Genomic DNA, 9,601 nt, shown 5'->3' on the forward strand with positions numbered 1-9,601 from the left:
TGCAATTTAATCGATTGCACCGATCTACTTCTTGGTTCATTGTACTGTGTCAGACCCAAAACCAAGAATGACATAAAGTAGGAGTCTCCAAAGTTGGCCACTTTAAGACTTGTGGACTTCAACTCCCAGAATTCCCCAGCCAGCCATGCTGTGGACTTCATGCTGGCTGGGGAATTCTGGGAGTTGAAGTCCATAAGTCTTAAAGTGGCCAACTTTGGAGACCCCTGACATCAAGAAATCTTCCAACCTGAATTCTTGATTGTTTTCACATCTACAGGTAGTCCTTGACTTACAAACATTCATTTAGTGAAGGCTTGAGGTTACAATGGCACTAAAAAAAAGTGACAAGACCATTTTTCACACTTATGACTGTTGCAGCATCCCTGTAGTGATGTGATCAAGATCAGATGCTTGGCAACTGGCATGTATTTATAACGGTTTCAGTGTCCCAAGATCACACGATCACCTTTTGTTACCTTATGACAAGCAAATTCAATGGGGCAGCTGGATTCAGTTAACCGGTATGTTACTGACTTAACAACTACAATGATTCACCTAACAGTTGTAGCAAGAAAGGTCATAAAATGAAGCAAAACTCTCTTAACAACTGCCTTGCTTAGCAATGGAAATTTTAGGCTCAATTATGGTCTTAAGTTAAAGACTACCTGTATAGAGAAAATCTCAATAAACTGAGGATTATCTACTATTTGCATCTACAACAGAGGTGGGTTCCGGCTGCTGCTACTGCCGGTTTGCTCAGGGACGTGCTGCACGCCCATACGCAGGACTTTAAAAACTGCTTCTGTTCATGCACAGAAGCAAAAAACAAGATGGAGGTGCCATAGGCGCTGCTGATAAAACCAGTTCACGGGTATAGCAGGCCAAGTTACTACCTACTCGGCCGAACCGGTCTGAACCAGTAGGAACCCACCCCTGATCTACAATATATTCTAGGAACTATTAGGGAGGGATTGTTTTCATCCTCTTTCTCTTGCACATGATATCTGAGCTGCTTCTTACTCCAGAGGTGATATTCAGCAGGTTCTGACCAGTTCTGGAGAACCAGTTCTGGAGAACCAGTAGTGGAAATTTTGAGTAGTTCGGAGAACCGGTAAAAACCACCTGACTGGCCCCGCCCCCATCTATTCGCTGACTCCCAAGTCCCATCTGATTGGGAGGGAATGGGGATTTTACAGTATCCTTCCCCTGCCATGCCCACCAAGCCATGCCCACAGAACCAGTAATAAAAAAATTGAATCCCACCACTGTTTTACTCCTCTGCAATGCACTTCCCACCTTCCCTACTACATTCCACCACATTTGTTTATTTATTAGACTTGCCTGCTGCCCATCTCTCCTAGAATTGACACAGGTTATAAGAATCTAGAGAGTGGGTGCATTCAACAACTGTCTTAAGTATGCTGTGTAAGCCCAAAGCACTGTCACAAATAGGGAACAAGATTCCTATAGGCACTTATGCACCCATGGCCTTTGCCATCGGTATTCATTGGGAGCTCTTAGCTCCTGATTATCTGTTTGAATTGGATTAGCAGAATCAGGCTGCAAAAATTCAGAGCACCCCTAGGTGGCAGCAAGCAGGAGTATTCTAACTTTTGCTGCCATCTAGCGATTGTCTGGATTTGATAGTTCTGGCATGTAACCGCATGTTTAAAGTTTTTGTGACTGACAGGCCAATAGAAGCAAAAGGATGCTCCAAGCATATTCGCCCTGGCGTCATTTTTATTTCTCCAAATTGGTCATTGCTTTTTTTCTAGAACAGTTGGGCCCTATTCCAAACAAAACTCTGGGCTGCAGCAAAATAACCATTTTTCATTTCAAAGAATAAGAATGAAGCTAAGTAGGCCTGAAGGCGTTTTTGGACATCAAAACAACACTGAAAACTGGTTCACAGCAAGTTCCTCTTCTGCTTTTCAAATATTTCTAAGTCATGTGGTTGCCAAGTAGTCGTCAAGAAGACATTTGATGGTAGTAGTGACTATGTGAACCAAACTGAGAGTTTATAGTTGTACAGAGCAGAGGTGGTACTCAGTCAATTCTGACCGGTTCTGGCGAACCAATAGCGGAAATTTTGAGTAGTTCAGAGAACCGGCAAATACCACCTCTGGCTGGCTCCACCCCCATCTATTCTATATGCCTCCCGAGTCCCAGCTGATCAGCTGGGACTTCTTTTGTTGCCCTGCACAGGAAAGCAGGTTAGTGGGGTGGAAAGGGAATGGGGATTTTACAGTATCTTTCCCCTGCCACACTTACCAAGCCACACCCACCAAACCAAGCCATGCCCACAGAACCAGTAGTTAGTAAACAGTTTTGAATCCTACCACTGGTACATAGTCAACAAATAGGAGTTAAAAAGTTTCACTAAGAACCTGGCTTCTGTTTTTTTCAGAAGGTTTCTGTGAGCAAGACAGAAAAGTAATGAAGTATACTGTATATGTGGCTATATGTAATGGTATGTGAAAATGACCTTGGGAGATGGAGGAAAGAGATGCCTCCTAGGGAATAGCCAGATAAGTGAGAGCATAACCTGCAGCTGCATAACAGGCAGAGAAAGAAACTAAAAAAATAAACCTCCCAAATTTCTCAGGCGATAAAAGAATCAGTGGGAGATTTGTACTTTCACACTTGCAAGATTCTGTTAATGTATAGTCTGTGGCAGATTAAGGCTCATTGGTGCCCTAAGCACCTACAGATCTTGGTGCCCCACCTTTGTACACACTGTACAAATCTTCATTGGTTTTTCTTTCTTTCTCAACTTTGTGGTGCCCCCTTTGGGGTTGGTGCCCTAAGCACGTGCTTAGTCCGCTTAATGGCTAATACACTACTGTGTATAGCCCTACAATAAGGTACAATTAGCTCATCTCATTGTGTTTCCTGTCTGATCTACCTGGGAAGGCTGACACTGGGTTTACACAACAGTTACAAACCAGATCAATTACAAACTTAGTTGTAAACCTGGGTATAATTTCAGATGGTGTGTATGTGTCAGCTTGAAACCCTGGACAAATAGATTAATGAAATATCTACTGATGTGTGTTGTGTGAACACAGACATTGTGTTCTGAGAAGTTTTCTGAATGTAAGAAGAAGAGAGGTGTGATAACAGGAAGAGGCATACCTATCTTCTGGTGGAAATTGTTTGGCAACAGAAGTGGTCTCAAATGCAAACAAAGGACTTTGGGCATTCTACTTTTGTAAAAATTTTTTAAAAAAAGACTGAAGCTCTATAACCAGATATTCTTGCCCTTGTCAGAAAAGTGTGGTTCCCAAGACTTTTTAAGAGGAAGCTATGTCAAGCAACAAAACTTTTACAGTGGTTTCAACCCACTTCATGCCCAGTTAAGCATGGAGTTCCTTTAGGCAAATGGTTAACCTAGTTGCTGAGTTAACCAATTTTCTGCCCTCACACAAAACATTAACTAAATGCGTTGGATTCACAGAGCATGCAAAACCAGAGGAAATCAAATCAAGGTTAAACTAACCCAACTTAGCAGGTGGAATGGATACTGCTGTTAATTTTAATTGGCCTGGATGGACAAGTTGAATGGATATAACCTTTGTGAGCATCATATAGCAATGTAAGTCAAAGCCAAAATGAGATGGTATTTTTTTTAATCCAGTCTTATCTCCACATCATATTTAAATGTCATATAACTTATCCGTTTCACCTTAATCTACTATGTGTGTGTGAACACAGTCATTGTGTTTTGCTAGCTGAGGGCCTTGTGTAAACACATCCTTTGTCTCTCTCAGTTTGACAATCTCCAGAGGGGATGGAGCTACAATTCCCACCAAATCCAGGCAATGTGGGCCAAGTCCCTGGCTTCATTCTTATTTCTCTGGGATCTTGAAAAAACTTGCAAAAAAATCACTAGCACAATGTGTCTTCAAGGCAAAAAGCTTTTATAAGCCTCTCATGATTCCTAGTCTTCATGCTCTAACTCCAACCCTCAAACTTTTATAAAAATGAACTCCTAAAGAAGTTACAGTGCTTTATTTTTTTTATTTCATCAAGTATGAATTAGATAACAGATACAAGTATAGACATGATAATGAATACATGAAATGAATACGAATACAAGGGAATATTAGGACAGGGACAGTAGGCACGCTGGTGCGCTTTTGCACGCCCCTTACAGACCTCTTAGGAATGGGGTGAGGTTGGCAGTAGACAGTCTAAGGTTAAAGTTTTGGGGGTTTGGGGGAGACGGCCAATTTAGACCAGGCAATCGCTTCTAAAGACATCTCCATGTAGTCTTAAAAGGAGTAAGTCCATCTTTAAAACTTCAGCTTCTGCCTTTGCTCAGTTGCTTCCTTGGATTAGGAGTAGAAGAGCTAATATCAGTCTGAGCAACCCCAACCTTAGCTACAAACGGAATGGTGCTGGATAGGATTCCTCCCCAAAATATACTAATAATGTGCCAGAAATCCCTTGAGTCCTGTGGGAAAGTCTAGTAATATAACTGTGGACCTTCTGATTTTGTAACCAAGAAACCCAAAACTGTTCTGAAAATAACTATACAACATGACAGTTTGGAACCCCCAAAGTAAGCACTTGTTTTAGAAAGACCGATTTCAATAGAAGCCCTGAGCTGGGTTTATTCAGGAAAATAAATTTAGAAATTAAAAGAAAAAATTCCAGAAAGCAGTGACAAACCATTTCTGAAATGTACAAAGAAAGTATATAGAAACAGTTGTGTTTACATACTCTCCACCTTAGCATGAAGGACATTTTATACTTACTTAAGTGGTATACTCTGGCTTATCTTGAAAAACAAGTAAAGCAGGATCTGATTATCTATAGAGATTTTCAGTCATCCAGATCATAGTTGTCTCAAGAGTGCTTTTTTTCTTCAAAAGGCAACTGGTCTGTTTTTTTCTCTTAAGAAAGAAGAAGAAAATGACTGTTGGCTTACCTGAATGGTCATTCTCTAGGCGCTGCGGGAGAGTCCAAGCATGGGTTAACTTCAGTTTGCTGCCCAAGGATTGAGTTCAAAGTTTGTGTAGCCACGCCTCCTGCTCCTTTTAGAGGCTAGTTTAAAAAATGAAGGGATGAGACCCAGAAGGATGTGGTACGTCAATGCATTATGACCTTAGACGTAGTAACCTGCATACCAACGGATGACCCCAGGGTGGGGTTGGACTCTCCTGCAGCGCCTAGAGAATGACCATTCAGGTAAAGCAACGGTCATTCTCCTAGGCGCTGCTTGGAGAGTCCAAGCATGGGACATACCCAAGCTATGTGGTCCCAGGGAAGGAAGAAGGATTGTCCTGGATCACAGGAGCCACGAGAACTCATTGCAAGACCCTCCTTCCAAAAGAAGCTTCTGCAGCCACAAAGGAGTCCAATTTGTAATTCCAGATGAATGGAGATGGCAAGGATCAGGTAACTGCCCTGCAGATCTCCTCAATGGACACTTGCGTAGCCTAAGCAGCCATAGTTGCAGCACTCCTCATAGAGTGAGCCGTTATGCAAGGTGGAACCGACCTGGCCTGATGTTCGTAAGCCAGCTTAATGCAAGTGTGCAGCCATTGTCCTATGGTTGAAGATGGTATCTTTCTGCCCATGGAGCCAGGTTGAAAGGATATAAAGAATGATTCTGACTTGCGGAAGGAAGCTGTCTTTTTCCTATATACACGCACCACACCACATACATCTAGTGTATGCCAAACGTGTTCTCTGGCATGTCTGGGGTGCGGGCAGAAATTAGGAAGAATGACTTCCTGCATCCTATGAAATAAGGTATTAATTTTTGGGAGGAAGGACAGGTCTAATCGAAGAATGACCCTGTCAGGATGTACAATACAAAGGTCCTCCCTGACCGAAAAGGCTGCCAGCTCCAAAATTCTGCGAGCCGAAGTGATAGCTATAAGGAAGGCAGTCTTAAAAGGTAAATGTCGGAGACTAATGGAATGGATCGGTTCAAATGGAGCAGAGGTTAAGACCTGCAGGATGATCGATAGAGCCCAAGTTATGTATCAGTGCATTGGCGGAGGATGGAGGTTGGTAGCATTTTTTTTAAGAGCATTTTATTAAGATTTATAGGCCGCCCTTTTCCCTGAGGGGACTCAGGGCGGCTTACAATCACAAGGGAGGGGGGTGCAGTATCAAAAGACAAAACAAAATGTGAACAAAGGAAAAATAATAAAAACACAACTTTCGTTCAGCAATCAACACTCGGGCGGGTAAATTGGAAACCTATCCCCAGGCCTGCTGGGAGAGCCAGATCTTGAGGGCTGCGCGGAAGGTCTGGATGGTGGTGAGGGTACGGATCTCGACGGGGAGATCGTTCCACAGGGTCAGAGCTGCAACAGAAAAGGCCCTCCTCCGTGTAGTCGCCAGTCGACATTGACTGGCGGATGGGATTCGGAGGAGGCCCAGTCTGTGCGATCTAATTGGTCGAAGGGAGGTAATCGGCAGAAGGCGGTCTCTCAAGTACCCAGATCCACTACCATGGAGTGCTTTAAAGGTGGTCATCAGTACCCTGAATCGCACCCGGAGACCGACAGGTAGCCACTGCAGCTCGCGGAGGACGGGTGTAACCGCGGTTCGCCCACTATCACTCGCGCGGCTGCATCCTGGACTAACTGCAGTCGCCGGATGCACTTCAAGGGCAACCCCATGTAGAGCCCATTGCAGTATTCCAGCCTAGAGATCACAAGGGCTCGAGTGACTGTTGCGAGAGCCTCCCGGTTTAGGTAGGGCCGCAACTGGCGGACCAGGCGAACCTGGGCAAATGCCCCCCTGGTCACAGCTGACAACTGGTGGTCAAAAGTCAGCTGTGGGTCCAGGAGGACTCCTAAGTTGCGGACCCTATCTGAGGGGTATAGAATTTGACCCCCCAGCCTAAGTGTTGGTACATTAGCCAAATTGTTGGGAGGGAAACACAACAGCCACTCGGTCTTGTCCGGGTTGAGTACCAGTTTGTTAGCGCTCATCCAGTTCTTAACGGCCTCAAGACCCTGGTTCATCACATCCACTGCTTCATTGAGTTGGCACGGGGCGGACAGATACAGTTGCGTATCGTCCGCATATTGGTGGTATTTTATCCCGTGCCTCCGAATGATCTCGCCCAGCGGTTTCATGTATATGTTAAATAGTAGGGGGGATAAGACCGAACCCTGCGGCACCCCACATGTTAGGGGCCTCAGGGACGATCTCTGCCCCCCGACCAACACCGACTGCGACCTGTCCGAGAGGTAGGAGGAGAACCACTGCAAAACAGTGCCTCCCACTCCCACCTCCCGCAGTCGTTGCAGAAGGATACCATGGTTGATTGTATCGAAAGCCACTGAGAGGTCAAGGAGAACCAGGATGGATGCATGGCCTCCATCTCTGGCCCTCCAGAGATCATCGGTCAATGCGACCAAAGCGGTTTCTGTGCTGTAACCAGGTCTGAAGCCGGACTGGAAGGGGTCAAGATAACTAGCTTCCTCCAAGGCCCGTTGAAGCTGGAAGGCCACCACCTTCTCCACAACCTTCCCGATAAAGGGGAGGTTGGAGACAGGACGAAAGTTGTTTAAAATGGCTGGATCCAAAGATGGTTTCTTCAGGAGGGGTCTCACCACCGCCGTTTTGAGTACGGCGGGGAAGTGCCCCTCCCGAAGGGAGGCGGTCACGACCGCCTGGATCCAGCCATGTGTCACCTCCCTGCTGTTGGCAACCAGCCAGGAGGGACACGGGTCCAGAATGCAGGTGGAGGCACTTACAGCTCGAATGGCCTTGTCCACGTCCCCAGAGGCAACATCCTGGAACTCAACCCAGAGATGATTTGCCAAGTAGTCCTCCTGTGTCTCGGCTGGATCTACTGCGGTAGCCCCCTTCAGGAAGCGGCAAACCCTGGGATGCCTACTGAGAGGTTGAGAAGTGTCTCTGGACAAGATGGTGGCTAAAGCAGCCATCTGTCACCAAAGAGTGTTGGGTGCAAGACCCTTATCCAACCCCTCCTGGAGGAATTCCAGAATTTGTGGGATTGTCACCATATTGGCATCAATGTGGTGAGAATGACACCAAGATGTAAAGGTAGTCCATGTAGTGTCATAAATTTGCACTATGGAAGGTTGTCTGGAAGCCTCGATAGTGCAAATTTTCTTGTCAGAAAATTTGTCCTGCCTCAGGAGATCCCCCTCAAGTGCCAAATGGCCAACTGGAGCCACTGAGGATCCGGATGTGGGATGGCCCCTTGGCTGAAGTACTTGGTTCCTAAAGTATGTGCCAGTGCTTGGACACTGACAGGCTGACAAGGTCAGCATACCAGGATCTTCTTGGCCAGTAAGGTCCGACCAGCAGAACTTCCAGTCCCTCTATCAGGAACTTTCTGATCACCCGAGGTATCAGAAGGAGAGGCGGAAAGATGGAAAGCAGGCCGGGAGGCCAGTGGCAGTGAAGAGCATCCATTCCTTCTGCCCCGGGACACTAGAACTGAGAGAAGAACTGGGGGAGGTGTGTGTTTTCCAGACTGGGAAAGAAGTTGATTGTCAGAAGGCCGAATCTCTGAGATAGCTGCTGAAACAGAAATGGGTGAAGCTGCCATTCTGAGTTGCTGATGGTAATTCTGCTTAACCAGTCTGCGGTCATGTTGTCCTCCCCCGAGATGTGGTCTGCTTTCAATGACTCAAGGTGATGCTCCGCCCATCACCCAGGGCCTCTGCCTCTGACATGAGGGCCCTCGATCGAGTCCTGCCCTGGTGGTTTATGTGGGCTTTGGTGGCTATGTTGTCTGTTAGTATTAAGAAGTGGAGCTCTTCAGTGTCCTTGCAAAAATGACCCAGGGCTAATCTGGTGGCTCTGAGCCCCAGCCAGTTTATGTTGTGGGAGAGCTCTGCTCGTGACCACCTGCCCTGCATCATGTACGTTTGTAGGTGGGTACCCCAGCCATACAGATTAGCATCTGTTATGACAAGGCCCTCCGGATCCTTGAAGAAGGCCCCTTCCTCAACGCCGCTGACTGCCACCATCTGAGTGACCGAAGCACTTTTGGGGGCATTCATACCACCTTCTGAAAATTGCTGGCTTTGCATCTCTGAATTGTAAGGAGGAACCACTGAAGTCCCCTTGCATGCAATCATGCCCAGGGAACTATTGCAATGCAAAAGATCAGCTTCCCCAACAATTGGGATAGAGTCACGATGGCTGCTGACCTGGATGCACGGACCTATCATACAAGGTGATGCTGTTCACCCTGTGATCGACTACACAACTTGCATGAGGAAGACCTTACAGGTTGTGGAGTGGATCACTGTGCCCAGGTGTTGGATTCTGGAAATTGGCGACAAGTGGCTTTTCTCCAGGTTGAATCCGTGCCGCTGGAGCGTGGGAATGGTGGTTTTGAGGTCTCAATGTGCTTATGCCCTGGACGATGCCTGTATCAGGATGTCATCCAGGTAGCACTGGAGCCTCACTGGATGAGATCGGATGATGCACTGCGACCACAGCGAGGAGCTTGGTAAAAGTCCTGGTGGCCGATGACAGGCTGAAATGTAGAGCTTTGCACTGATAATGTTTGTTCGCAAACTGGAACCTCAGGAACTTGCAATGTGCTGGATGAATGAGGATGTGCAAGTACGCCTCTTCAGGTTGATTG

The sequence above is a fragment of the Thamnophis sirtalis genome, unplaced genomic scaffold (assembly GCF_051295495.1).
Source record: "Thamnophis sirtalis isolate CommonGarterSnake01/CBP01778 unplaced genomic scaffold, rThaSir2_p1.2 scaffold_13, whole genome shotgun sequence".
Lineage (NCBI taxonomy): Eukaryota > Metazoa > Chordata > Lepidosauria > Squamata > Natricidae > Thamnophis > Thamnophis sirtalis.